This window comes from Nicotiana tabacum, chromosome 1 (genome assembly GCF_000715075.1).
Source record: "Nicotiana tabacum cultivar K326 chromosome 1, ASM71507v2, whole genome shotgun sequence".
Taxonomy (NCBI): domain Eukaryota; kingdom Viridiplantae; phylum Streptophyta; class Magnoliopsida; order Solanales; family Solanaceae; genus Nicotiana; species Nicotiana tabacum.
The window spans coordinates 212261216-212275522 of record NC_134080.1 but is presented as its reverse complement, the minus strand read 5'-3'; positions in this window follow the sequence as shown (position 1 = coordinate 212275522).

Genomic DNA, 14307 nt, shown 5'->3' with positions numbered 1-14307 from the left:
ACAAAGACATTGACAAAGGCATGCAGCCTGGGGAAACCACAGCGGAAGACAAACGTCAAGGTATTCTATAGATCATGAATTTATTATATTTGATTGAAGTATATTTTTATAGTTTGAAATTTTACATACTTTATTTTCTTTTTTATGTTTTTGAATGATTTTTCAGAAAGACTCGAGGCAGCTCAAAAAGAATTTGGTGAGCTTATGCAGCTATATGAAAAAAGAGAAATACATATATTCACACTTGTTGCCTTACAGACATGTGTGAAGTGTGTTGGTATTATTTTATAAAATTTAGTCAGTATTATTTTGTTTTTTTGCATGAAGATACAAGATCTATTAGAATGCAAACACCATCTGTGTCGCAACACTTAGACCAGGTAGTTATTTTCTGTAATTCAATTACAAGCTGGTTTTTGCCTAATGTGTGTTTTCTATCAGTTTTATTTATGTTTATATTTTTCTTGCTTTTGCAGATCTCATCTGATGCATCAGAACTTCTTCCAAAACCTAAGAGAAGGAAGATTTCCAATTCTCCTATGTGTGACACCAGTAATATCCCCAACTTTAATTTATGTTTATTTTCACTTGGTAGTACACAAGGGACTGATTCAGAAGGTAATTTTGTTGTTGTTGTTGTTCGTGAAGAGACACAAGAACGTTGCGAATAGCAGGGAGTTGGTCAAGCATCTGCCACGATGGCTGTAGTTTTTCCCCCTGCTGCTGAACAACAGCAGTTAGTTGTGACGAAATAGCAGGAAGATCAAGCAAAAGGAAAACCAGATAAAAAAGAGAAAAGGATTCGTATAGAGAGTATTTGGTTGAGATCTCCTTATGTAGTTTATAAAAAAAAAAAGCAAAGGGGGCAAGATTGGAAAGTAGGAAAGAATACAAGAAGGTGTCCCTTCCATTATGTTAATCAAGACAGTGGATTGATCGAAAGATTTACAGAGTGGTTGGAGATGGATGTCAGTGAATATGATTCCAATCGATTCAGATTAGCTAGATTTGATATTGCAAAATCATTCTTTACCGAGCTTATGGATCCTGACTTTGATCTTGCGGATGAAGTAAGTTATTAAGTTTGTTTTTTGAATTGGTTTTCAAGTGTATTTCCCAAAACTTCAGCTTATTTTTTATAGTAAAATATTTGCACTATAATTTGGAAAACTTCAGCTTTATTCATAGTAAAGTGCTGAAGTTTTTTAGCTTATTTGCTAAAATTTCAGCCTAACACTTCAAACTGAATATGCTTAAGTTTTTGTCATGCTGTTTGTAGTTTTGTAATGCGTTTTTTCTAAATTTCATAGGGGTATTTTCATATGTTATCATTTGTTGTTGTTCATTTGCAGCATATTGATGTGGGCATATATTACTTGCGCAAAAAATATTGCTATCACCTTCCACGTTATCCAAAATCAAGATGTGCAGTAACAGATTTACTTTTCGATCAGTATATGACTAAGCTGGATGGTATTCATCCTTCAGAAGAAAAGATAAAGATAATTAACAAAAGGAAGCAAAAGAGAATGCAGGATCAAAAAAAATAGCAAATCAAAGAGAAAGAGGATATCTAAACAACAGGCTGAAGAAGAAGAAGAATAAGAAGAAGCGGTTATTCAGCCACTTACGGACTTTAGTTGGTTTGAGGAAGAATCAACGAATGAAAAGGTGGCCAACTATGTAAAGGCCTCGACCTTTCCTGTGGTATCTCATGGGCATCTGCTAGAAAAGTATTCTTTCCATTTTGACTTAAGCCAAGGACGGGTCAGACATCTACGCACTACGTTTTTTGGAATTTTGAACTTTAAAGATAAAATTATATATGTGTATGATTCCATGGGCTGTGTAACATACAATCGTGCGCTTAAACATGTCAGAATTTATGCCCGGTTGATCCCACACTGTCTCAAATGCTTGGATTTTGGGGCACACAATAAATTTTATGGGGAAAGTACTGTGAAAAAATTTCAAATTATGTGGATGAAGACACCTCAACAGACTACCAAGTACGTGTTTCGCATATGTTTTACCATGCATCCTATGTTTATTATTTTTTGCCCTTGTGTTAACGATTCTTCAATTTCTTTTTCATGTGTTTTTTATAGTGTTGATTGTGGTATATTTGCTCTTAAGTTTATTAGAAAGAAGATGTCTTCAATTTCGATCAAAGTCAGTCATTGACATTCAGGAGAGAATTGGCTGTCAATCTTTGGGCTCATGGAAAGTGGAAAAAAGATAGCGGCTATGAAACTCCAGAAGAACAAGAAGGACATGATTATGGAGATTTTGAAGAGACTCTGTGTGAATTTTTTGATTAGAGGATTGGTTGAACCTAATTTGGATTTTGTGAATATACATTAATTCTTTTTAGTTTACTTTTGTGTCATACAAATATGTTTATGTCTTTTATTATGAATTTTAAGTACATTTTTGTTTCAAAAAACTTAAGCATGAAGTAAATGACTTCTGCTTTTTAAGCTGAAGTTTTGGTTAAAAGTCATAACAAAACTATTGAATCCAACACAAAAACTTCAACTTATCAGGTGCTGAAGTCTTTACAAATATACTAAAAAACTTCAGGACATTGGGCCGAAGTTTTTTGAAAAAGCTTTACGACAAAAACTATTGAATCCAATACAAAAACTTCAGCTTATCGAGTGCTGAAATCTTTAGAAATATATTAAAAAACTTCAGCACATTGGGCCGAAGTTTTTTGAAAAATCTTTACGACAAAAACTATTGAATCCAACACAAAAGCTTCAGCTTATCGGGTGCTGAAGTCTTTATAAATATACTAAAAAACATCAGCACATTGGGCCAAAGTTTTTTTCAAAAACTTTACGATAAAAACTATTGAATCCAACACAAAAACTTCAGCTTAACAGGTGCTGAAGTCTTTAGAAATATACTAAAAAACTTCAGGACATTGGGCCGAAGTTTTTCTATTTTTTGTGGCCTTATTTTTTACTATTGTTTTATTGCATTTACCAACTACTAGCATTTAGCACTTATTTGTTTTGCCAACTACTTATCTTGTTATATTCAATTTCTGTGAACAAAAAACAGTTAACAATCTCTTCAGTATTTATAGATATTAAATTGATTAGGTGCACTCTTTGGCTATATTAACAATCTCTTCACTTGAAAATTTCATAGTCATCCATAGACTTCCATCATATTTCTTTAAATTTGTATTCAAAGAAAAACAAGAAAATGTTGGCTAAGACATGCTTATTGGGTGTAGCAGGGAGTTCGTGGGGAGCAAAGATAGTGAAGGAGAAGTCGAAATACTTCATATGTAAAGGAGAGTGGCCAGATCAAAAACTCGAGCTCTAGGACAATTTGCTCTTTTTACTAGTTGATAAATTTAACTTTTAGGAAAAAGAGCAAATTTCCTGGGGCTCGAGTTTTTGATGTGGCCACTCTCCGTCACATATGAAGTATTTTGGACTTCTCTTTCACTATTTTTGCTTCCCACGAATTCCCAGATGCACATCAGTAGGCATGTCTTTGGCCAATATTTTCTTGTTTTTTCTTATGAAAGAAGACGGTAGTTGCTAAAAAAATCATAGTAATAAACTTCGTCAACCTGTGCCAGGTGCTCGTATTGCCGCTTCTGTGAATCAGTTGAAGACTTAGTGAAGGTTCATGGAATGTGGTTAACAAAACCAAGAAGAGCAACTAGGACATGACTATGGAGAATATGAAAGACACTCTGTGAATTTTTTGAATAGAGAATAACCTGTAAACAAAAAACTATTTTTTTCTTTTTTTCCAAGGATGTAAGTGAAAACAAAATTGGATTTAGTGAATATACATTATTTTGTGTGAATTATGTGACTTGGATTGATTCAAATATGTTTGTGTATTTTTCCATGAACTTCAAGCATATTTTTGTTGCAATTCAGCATGCTAAACTTGAGCATGAAGTAAATAAGTTTTGCTTTTTAAGATGAAGTTTTGGTTAAAAGTCATAACAAAAGTGTCAAATGTACGACAAAAACTTCAGCTCATCACTAAATACACTAAAGCAGTTTCTGCGTAAGTTATTTGAAAAAGCTTTACGACAAAAATTATCGAGTCCAGGACAATAACTTCAGCTTACCAGGCGCTGAAGCTTTTATAAATGCATTAAATAACTTCAGCATATTGGGCTGAAGTTATTGAAAAAGCTTTACGACAAAACTATTGAATCCACGATGAAAAGCTTCAGCTTATGATGTACTGAAGTTTTTAGAAATGAACTAAATGACTTCAGCACATTGGGCTGAAGATTGTGGAAAAGCTTATGACAAAAATTTTGGCATGTTTTGGTATTTTTTTAAGTTGATACTTATCTTTTTTGCATTTACTATCTACTTTTTGTCTTTTGTCACCTATTTCATCTTTCATTTATATTTGTTTGACTATATAGTAAATGATCCGAAAATATATTTTTCAGGCTGAGGTTATTTTTTTACTATAGAAAAACTGCAGGCTTTATTACGGCTGAAGTTACATTTCTTTTTGTATTTACCACATACATGTTTTTACCACCTACTTATCTTGTTTCATTCAATTTCTCTGAACGTAAAGCAGTAAAAATAGCTGCAAAGTTACTTTTACATTTATAGATATTAAATTGATTAGGTGAACTCTTTGTCTATATTAACAATCTCTTCACTTGAAAATTTAATAGTCATTCATAGACTTCCATCATATTTCTTTAAATTTATATTCATCCTTAGTCTTTCAGCTTTTGTTAATGAAAAAATGTCTGGTGCAAGCGGAAGTAGGAAGCCTAAAATGGATGAAATTATGCAGAAGTGAGAGAGTTTGAAGTGTGAGTGGTACAATAACAAAGCGATGGATAATCTTATGCTTTTGTGGGATAAAATAAAGGCTGATTGGGAGAGAATCAGACCAAATCTCTTTGCGAATGAATCATTCTAGAACAGGCTTAACCTAGAACGTAGTTGTGGAGGTTATTCAACCTCGTTCGACAAGGTTGTGCAGCAGTTTGATAGTTTTCAGTTTCCCAGCTAGAACGACTATTCCAAGCTGCAAAACAACCTGAAGACCCTTCTTACTCTTATGGACAGAGTAATCATCGAACAAAGTCAGCTGCGTGATGAATTCAACAAGTTGAAGATTGTTCTTCTTGGATTCAATGGTCTTTTGCCCGACTACCCTATAGTTATCTCCGATACTGATGATGATGAGATATATAGAGAAATTGAGGAGTACTGTGATGATGATGGTGATGGTGATAATGATGATTGTTAGTGTTTGTAATCCTTTTTTTATGTTTTAATGCTATGCTTTTTTGTTTAATTCAGCCCATAGAGCTGGAGTTTTTAGGTTCATTTTGTATAACTTCAGCCCAGATAGCTGAAGTTTTGTTTGTACTTTGTTTGTTTTTCTCATCTCTTTTTATATCAATGTAATTGTCATCCTCTTTGTTCTTAGCTTTCTATTGCATTATCCTTGTTATTTGTTGGTATTTGCTTTATATTTCTTTGTTGCAGTATGGTTCTTAGTTTTTATTAAGTTCTTTTTCTATAACTTCAGCTTAGAGATGCTGCAACTTTTGTTTGTACATGCATTTCTTTTTATGTGTTGTACGCGTATGTGTGTGTGTATGAGTGTGTGTATGTGTGTGTGTGTGTGTGTTTGTTTAAGGATATGTATTTCACATACTGTAAGCTGATTTTTTTGTCACAGAAGTCATTGCGTACTTTTTTTAAATGCAACCAAACCTGTAAGCCTGCGCAACAAAAATGAGTGATTTGTACTTTAGCAGTTTATAAAATAGTCCAAGAGCTTATTTTTTTTATTCCTATGAAAAAAATCACATTTCAATTATGTCATACAATAAAGAAAGTCAAAATTTAGACCAAGGATTATTGAAGGTTGGGGTATTTTTCAGTGCGTTTCTTGGAATATGGATGAGGTGCTGGAGAAGACAAGCAAGTTGTTCTGTTATGCCCAACTTGTTTACATCGATTGCATTTGGTAGACTTGAATGGTACTGATTCAGTCGCAGGTATATGCCTCTTCTTTTGTCTTCTTCCTTGTAAAATCTCTACATCGGGAGGTTTTATGATCTCAGATTGTACATTTTGTGGTTTATCCCATGATTTTTGATCTCCCACAGTATTAACATGTCCTTCATATATTTTCAACCATGCTTCCCTTGAATACCAATTTGAGCAGTAATCAGATTTCTGCAAATATCTCTTATTTATAGCAGCAATTGCATGTGGACAGGGCAATTCATCAAGTTGGAATTCAAGGCAGTCACAAGTTCTCTTCTTTAAGTCCACAATGAATTCGATTCCTTCACTATTTATTCTAAACAACATTGAGTCAAGGTTAAACACCTAACAAGGAATAAAAAAATTAAGACAAACTATATTAGTGTATTTTTGCTTCAATATACTCACAAATATTTTGAAGGCTGGAGTTAATAAATATACTCACAAATATTTTGCAAGTCAAGTCCATCTTCCTAGTCATCTCTTCTTCTGCTTATATTGATACTCTATGAAAAGTTTCATTTGCCTTTTTTCTCCGTTCGTAAAACTACTCTCCCAACTTTTCTTGGATGAAATCTAACATTCTTAAAATAAGCATTTCTCTCCCTTTTAGTAAAATGGAATTCATTGATTCTACCATGTTTGTTGTTAGCATATCATAACGTCGTCGTGGGAACCACGATCGAGCCCATCTCTCGGGAGGCTCTTCCATTATGTTATTGTATGTTTTCTTGTCAATACTTTTGAGTTGGGACATTAGCTGATTAAAATCTTCACGTTTGTATGACCTTGCAGCACTTTGAAAAAGATTTATTACCGTGGCTTTTGCATGTCTTTGCTTTAAATTTTTCTCAAAGTGATAGAGGCAGATACCATGGTGAGCTTCAGGAAAAACTTTTTTAATCCCATTTGCGATCGATTGGTTTCTATCTGACAAGAAAACCAGTTCACGATGGACTTGAATTGCTTTTCTCATTTCCCTGAAGAATCAAATGTATGCCTCATGGTTTTCTGAATCTGCTACACCAAAACATAAAGGAAAGATTTGATTGTTTGCATCCTTTGATACAACAACAAATAGAACACCACGATATTTTGACTTTAAAAATGTTGTATCTACTGCAATAACGGGTCTATAGTAGGACCAACCAGCTACTGATGCTGCAGGAGCAAAGAACATGTAAGCAAATCTGTATAGTGAAATACAAAAAAACAAATCATAAGATGTGAAGTTTTTCAAATAGGAACATTTGAAACTTCAGGTTGATGATTAGTATTGTTTTGCTTACCTATTATGTGTATCTCTTTTTATGCTTGTGTACGTTCCTGGATTTTTGCACACCATCATGTGTAGGTATGAAGGAAGAATCTGGTAGTTCTCTTCAGGTGTTCCCCTTATGCAAGCAACAACTTTTTGAATAGCACGTCATGCCTTGTGATAACCAATGTCAATTCCAAATTTCTTTTTCATTTCATTTTCTACAAAGGCTGGTGTAACCTCTATCTTTTTGTCTCAAATATGTTCTATAATTTGTTCACTTATAAAATTTGATGTAGCATGCTTCTGATCTAATTTTCTTGAATCAACCGAGCATTCATGGATGTTATGATATTTTATCACCCTGAATAGTGTGAAATTTTTTATTCTGGTAGCACGTATATTCCAACTACATTTGTCCACGATGCATTTCAGCTAGTATCTCTTTGAACATGATCTAACAACAATGAATTCAACTTTCTGGTTTATCTCCAAGTGCATAAAAATTTAGTCATGTTTTGTTTGTTCTCAAAAATTGATCCAACTCTTACTTCCTCAGGCAACGCATCGTGCCTAAGTATTTTACATGGTGGAGATTCTTTAAGCTTTCTCCTCACTCTTTTTCTTGATTTCTGAGAAGCACAAGAACTTTCAGCAATTTCTTCAATTCTATCTGATGTTATCGGTATAAGCTCCATGTTTACTTCATTTTCGTTGTTGCTTATCATTGCAGAAGGTAACAAAAAGCTTTGTTGGATTTTGTGTTGGTTGTCAATTTGCATTATTAGTTATCCATCTTCTTCTTGGTCATCGACAAACTGATATGAATTTATTGGAGGAGGGGGTAATTGTTGCAGCATCACATATTCTGAAGCAACTGTAATGTTAGAAGGTTGTTGTTCGTTGTCTACTTCCATTATTGGCTGTCCTACTTTATGTTGATAATCAGCAAAAAGTTCTGAATCTATCGCATATGCAAGCGATTGTTTGAATGCTGCAGATTCTGAAGGATGTATTTTTCGATGATGAAATGACAATTCTTGTAGGGTGAATCAGTTGTAAGCAAATGTATACAGGTACTGAGTTCTTCATCTGAAGTTACAAGCATTCCTTTGCTTGTATTTAGTTTGATATCAAACCATACTTTTAGTGCATATCTGGTTAAATCAATATTTGCAACTTCACTAATTTTCTTCAAGAAAGTATTGAATGATATGTGCTTATTAAGTAGAATAAGTTTTGTATCATGATCCAAGTATTTGAAATCAAGAGTCAAACTACCATTGAAATTTATAACAACGCAAATTGAACTCATCCTGCAGATTCATGTTAGTGGCAAGTATTAAGAAAGTGAATAGAAGAACTTTTAGGTTGTTTGTGCTGAAATTTTTACAAATGAACTAAATCACTTAGGCATCTTCTGCTGAAATTTTTTGGAAAAAGATGTATGACATAATTAATGAATGCTGCACAGAAAACTTCAGCTTATTAAGTGTAGAAGTTTTTAGAAATAAGCTTAATAACTTCAGCATATCAGCTGAATTTTTTTTGAAAAAGTTGTATGACAGGGATTCATGAATGCAGGGAAAATAACTTCAGCTCATTAGGTGTTGAAGATTTTAGAAATGAACTAAAGAACTTCAGCACATTGGGCTGAAGTTTTAGCAAATGAATTCAACAAACTTGAGCATGTTTCAGCATTAATTGCATAGTATACATGAGTAACCTACACAATTAAAGTAGTAATTATATTGCATTGGGGGTATGTGTTAGTGTAATAATTACATTCCTATCACATTCATGCACGCTTTTCATTAGACAACGTTTAAAATTCTTCTTTGCCTTTTCATATACCATGCAGAAGTTTTTTCCTCCTATATAAGCACGCTATTCCTTGTGAGTTTATTCACTCAAACACATATATTTTAGCAGACATAATAAAATACAAAAAGGAAAAAATGGATGTTGTCATCAAACAAATAGTGAAAGAAATCAAGCAAGATATTATAGAGGCTTTTGAGCTGAAACTGGATGAGCTCATACACAAGTACGACAGGGAGCTGGAAGAAATTAACAACAAGCTTGATACGCTTGTGATGTATGCAAGATTTGATAATCTTGCTGATGAAGATGCTCGTCCATCTGGTAGTGATGACGATGATGATGATATGGACGATTAGTTTTTCTTTTTGTTATTTATATTTATTTTGTTATTTATGTAGTTTAATTTATCTTTTTTGATGTTTAATGAAATATTCAATTTTTGTTTTAAGTTTTTTCTGCATTTTTTTTAATATTAATTCTATTCAAAGTCGAAAAATAGCAGAGGAAATGAACTATATAAGTTCAGCAGGAATTAACAAAAACTAATTCGAATATTAAGCATTTTTTGGTATGAATTTTTTTCAAAAAATCATAATAAAATACACAGTGCTTGATGAAAACTTCAAGCATGAACTAAAAATTCTTTTTAAACTTAGAAAATAACAGAACAATTAACCATAAATGTCGAAACCCGGACCTTTCTTCCCCGTAAAAAAAGGAGAGAAAAAAGGGGGGCGCGACAGCATGGCGAGTCTGCCGGGGAAACCTTTAAGCTCTTACCATAATGAAGTTGTCTTTTGTGAATCAGTCCAAACATGTTTTACCCCGTATTCTTTCCCCTTATTTGAATTTAACTGCCTATTTTAAACATTTATGTTCCTTTATTCATGAAACTGACTTGTCTCTTTGTTTCTTTTTCTGTAACTGTCTTTTCAATTATTTAAATACTGTATTTATTTTTCTTACGTGCAAATACTTGACTACATGCTATTAATTACTGCATATATTTCCACATCATATTCCACTTGTGCATATCAAATCCTATAACAACTCTTCATGAGTGGTTGCGCTCTTCCTATTTATTACCCTTAAATTCAGAAAAAACTTATCCGAAAATTACATATTGCACGACAAAATATTAAGCATTTTTAGCAGACGAACTAAAAAAACTTCAGCATACAAAAAATTATATGAAAAATATTTTACATATTCCTGAAAACATAAGCATTTTTTGGTATGAAGTTTTTCCAACAAATGATAATAAAATACATAGTGCGGGAGGAAAACTTCAGCTCCATCAGCCGAAGTTTTTACAGATTAACTAAAGAACTTCAGCACCTGTGCTGAAGTTTTTTGTGCAATATAAAATTTTAATTTATGTTTTATTTTTTACCCAGTGTAGGAGGAAAACTTCAGCTCCTCCTGCTGAAGTTTGTAAATATTAACTAAAAAACTTCAGCACATATGCCGAAGTTTTTTGTGCAATATGAAATTTTAATTGATGTTTTATTTTTTTACAGAGTGTAATAGGAAAACTTCAGCTTCTCCTACTGAAGTTTGTAAATATTAACCAAAAAACTTCTGCATTTATGCCGAAGTTTTTGTGCAATATGAAATTTTAATTGATGTTTTATTTTTTTTACCTAGTATAATAGAAAAACTTCAGCTCCTCCTGTTGAAGTTTTTAAATATTAACTAAAACATTTTGGTACCTATGCCGAAGTTTTTTGCGGATAGGTGTTTTAAATATTCAAACGCTCATATAATGTTTTAATATAATTTTTTCTTCGTTGTGTTATTTGCCTGCTCGTTTGGCTGAATTTTTTAGATATGAACTAAATAACTTCAGCTTGTTTCAGCATATTTGTCAGCTTAGAATGTTAGAATTCATCGTCAAATAGATTTAGAATGCAAAATCAATATATCAGTGAAGTTCGTCAAACAACTTTAATCAATCAATCAGAAAACATGTAATTCAAAAGCTATTTTGAATTCTGAAGATAAATTTGAATACTTACAATGTATTTTGTAATTTTGAATTTGGAATTTGAATCTGGTTCCAATCTGGTTTGCGAGAGGCGATCTCAGGAGAGACAAACTGATGGAGGAGATACGAAAAAGATCTGGAATTTGATTCTGGGTATGCTTGATGCATCTTTTATATGTTTTGGAAGGAGTATAATGGTCATATTATTATGGATTTTTTGTTAGTTGGTTACAAAATCAATAGTTTTTAAAAATATGGTATAGGTTAAAAGATGACATAAAAATAGGGTACGACTGCAAATCGCCCAGGAGAAAGGGAGCTGAAGTTGTTTAAAACGTGGGTACAAGTTAAAATATTTTTAAAAAATAGGTATAGATTAAATGAGGGCGACCAAATAGGTGCCTGTGTAATTTTTACCAAATTTACCGTCAATTAAGCAATGAACAACATATTAATTGGATCAACATTTCTTGAAATTGGGATCTAAGCCCAAATTCTATATGAACTTAATGTAATAAATTAAATATCTACCGTGTGCATCAAATCAAATAATATCAATCTATTTGATGAATCTGATGTCACCCACCTTATGCTTTGGAGTCTATACAACCAATTAATTAATTATAAAAAATATGCAACCACAAACCTCCCATCCATATCTCTACAAGGGAATTTCACAAATCAGATGATTGATTCACATTTCACAGTATTGTGCTACAAGCTGAGAGGAAATCATATCTCTTCATAGCTTGTAGACCGAGATTTGGTTACTTTTTCCAACCAAAAAAAAGAGAGAAAGAGATTTGGTTCCTTTAACAAACAGATATATCATGACCTCTGTCATAGTTACACGGCATATTCAGAATTTAAAATTTATTTATACGAACTTTAATTAATATACAATATTAATTAGATTCAGAACCAAATATTTATAAATATATTACTAGTAAATCTTTTAATACATATACAAAATTTAAACAAAAAACTATTGAGTTTACATGCACCACTAGATGACACTCTAAATCCGCCCTGATGAAGTGATCATAGAACATCTTGAGATTCTTTCAAGCTGTTTTTGAAGCTTCGCATCTGGTTGTTTGTCTGGTTAAATAGGGTCGATGTATTGAGTAATTTATATATTTAACTTTACATAACTAAATAAAATATATCAACTTCAATCCATTATGGAATTGATTAATAACATATCATAATCATCTAAATAATGTTATCTTTAGCTGTAAAACTAATTAACCAATATATGATTATCCAAATATATATTTTTTTTTATCAATAAACGAAACATCTGTAGATACATATCTAGTTATATCGTAAAAATAACACGGTATAGCCAATTTTCGGACTGGTCATTCAAAAATAGCCAGCGTTTACGAAGTCAATGAAAAATAGTCACTATTTTGCTGCAACAAAGACCGGTCCAGCATAATATACTGGAGTTCGGTACACCTGTGTATGAACTCCAGCATATTATGCTGGACCTGTATACTTTGCTGACTCCAGTATAATATACTGGAGACTGGAGCATCGGTGCTCCAAACTCCAGTATATTATACTGGACAATTATACTTGCTGGAACTCCAGTATATTATGCTGGAGTTCTAGTGTACTTATGTTGGAGTTCCAGCATACTTATCTTGAAACTCCAGTATAATATGTTGGAGTTCAAGTATACTTATGCTGGAACTCCAGTATAATATACTGACGTATTTTTCGGGTTTTGAACAGTGTTTTCGCTCAAATTTATCTTTACATGAAAAGTGGCTAAATTTCGATTACTTTTGAAACTGTGCTATTTTTGAACGACCAATTGTAAATCTGGCTATTTTTGAATTTCTCCCAATTATTTTTCCATTGAGCGAAAATCCTTGTAATTGGAAGTTTTCTTTCGTGCTTCAGTTATAAGGTTGCGATTACTTTATCAGCATTTCCATCATTAACATAATTAGTACAGGAGCTCATATCACATTATATTATACGACTTATTAGCAAAAAGCATTTAGATTAAATATTTCCATATGTTCCATTGACGATAAAAACTACCAGAAAAAAACTAAATCAATATATTTGAATTTAGGATTTAAGTTATATACACTAACAAAATAAATAAAGATAATAAAAATTACTTATTATTTATAATTATCACTGTCATTGCATCAACCCCATAGACGGACCTTCCCCTTGGGTAGGGGTCACCGGTCCGGTAACTTCGAAAAAAAAATATTTTTTAAATAATATGTATATTTCAGTTGGCACCCTAAAGGATTCAAATATTAGACGATTGCATTGGTCGATTTGGGGGCAATTTGACTTTTAGTACATTGTTTGGGTTCGATTGTGACTCTAATATTTGCTCAAATTTTTATTCGATAGTAATACCCTGCTACTTCCAAATTCTGAATCTGTCTCTGATCAAATCTAAGTCGTTTAATTTTTTCTTGTGGGGAATCCACGCAATTACGACGTAAGCAAAAAAAAAAATATCAACTGAATAAAGAAATTCAAGGTAACACGTACGTGTACTACGCACATAATCGTATTTTCTTATTCTAAATGTTAGAGAACACCTAGGATATATTAGAAAGTGCATAATAATTCCTTGGAATGTTGATATACTTGACTATTTAACTTGTTTTCTGAGTGCCTTCAATTAAGAACATGCTATAGTGCCACTTGTACACGTCATGCAAAGTAGAGTAGAACATGTAAATCATTGATACGAAAACAATAATTTACCACATGTTTTTGCCTCAAAATTGTGAAGTGAGTGGTGATCCATTTGTTGGATGGATAAGGAACGCACGAGGCATGTTTTTTGCCTCAACACCAATAATTTCATGTTCGTACAGTGTTCTAGGAAAGATCGCATCCCAAAAACTATGATGTAAATAATTTATCCTAAGTCATTTAACATTACTTTTTGCTTTAATTTTCATCCTTCATAGGTGAAAGAATAAGGAAGAAAACCCTTCGGTTATTGACATTTAATCTGAGCTACATATGAGCAGCTCTTATTTGACTGATGTTGAAGGGACATCCTACTCTAGGTCCATATCCGAAGAAGTTTGTAATATACTGGCTAGTATGGGGAATTTTAATGTTGTTAATAGTACTGCTACTTTGTAACATCTCACATTTTCGATCCGAATGGGATGACTATGAGCTATCTGTGTAATATTCCTTAGTATTAAATAAAATACTTT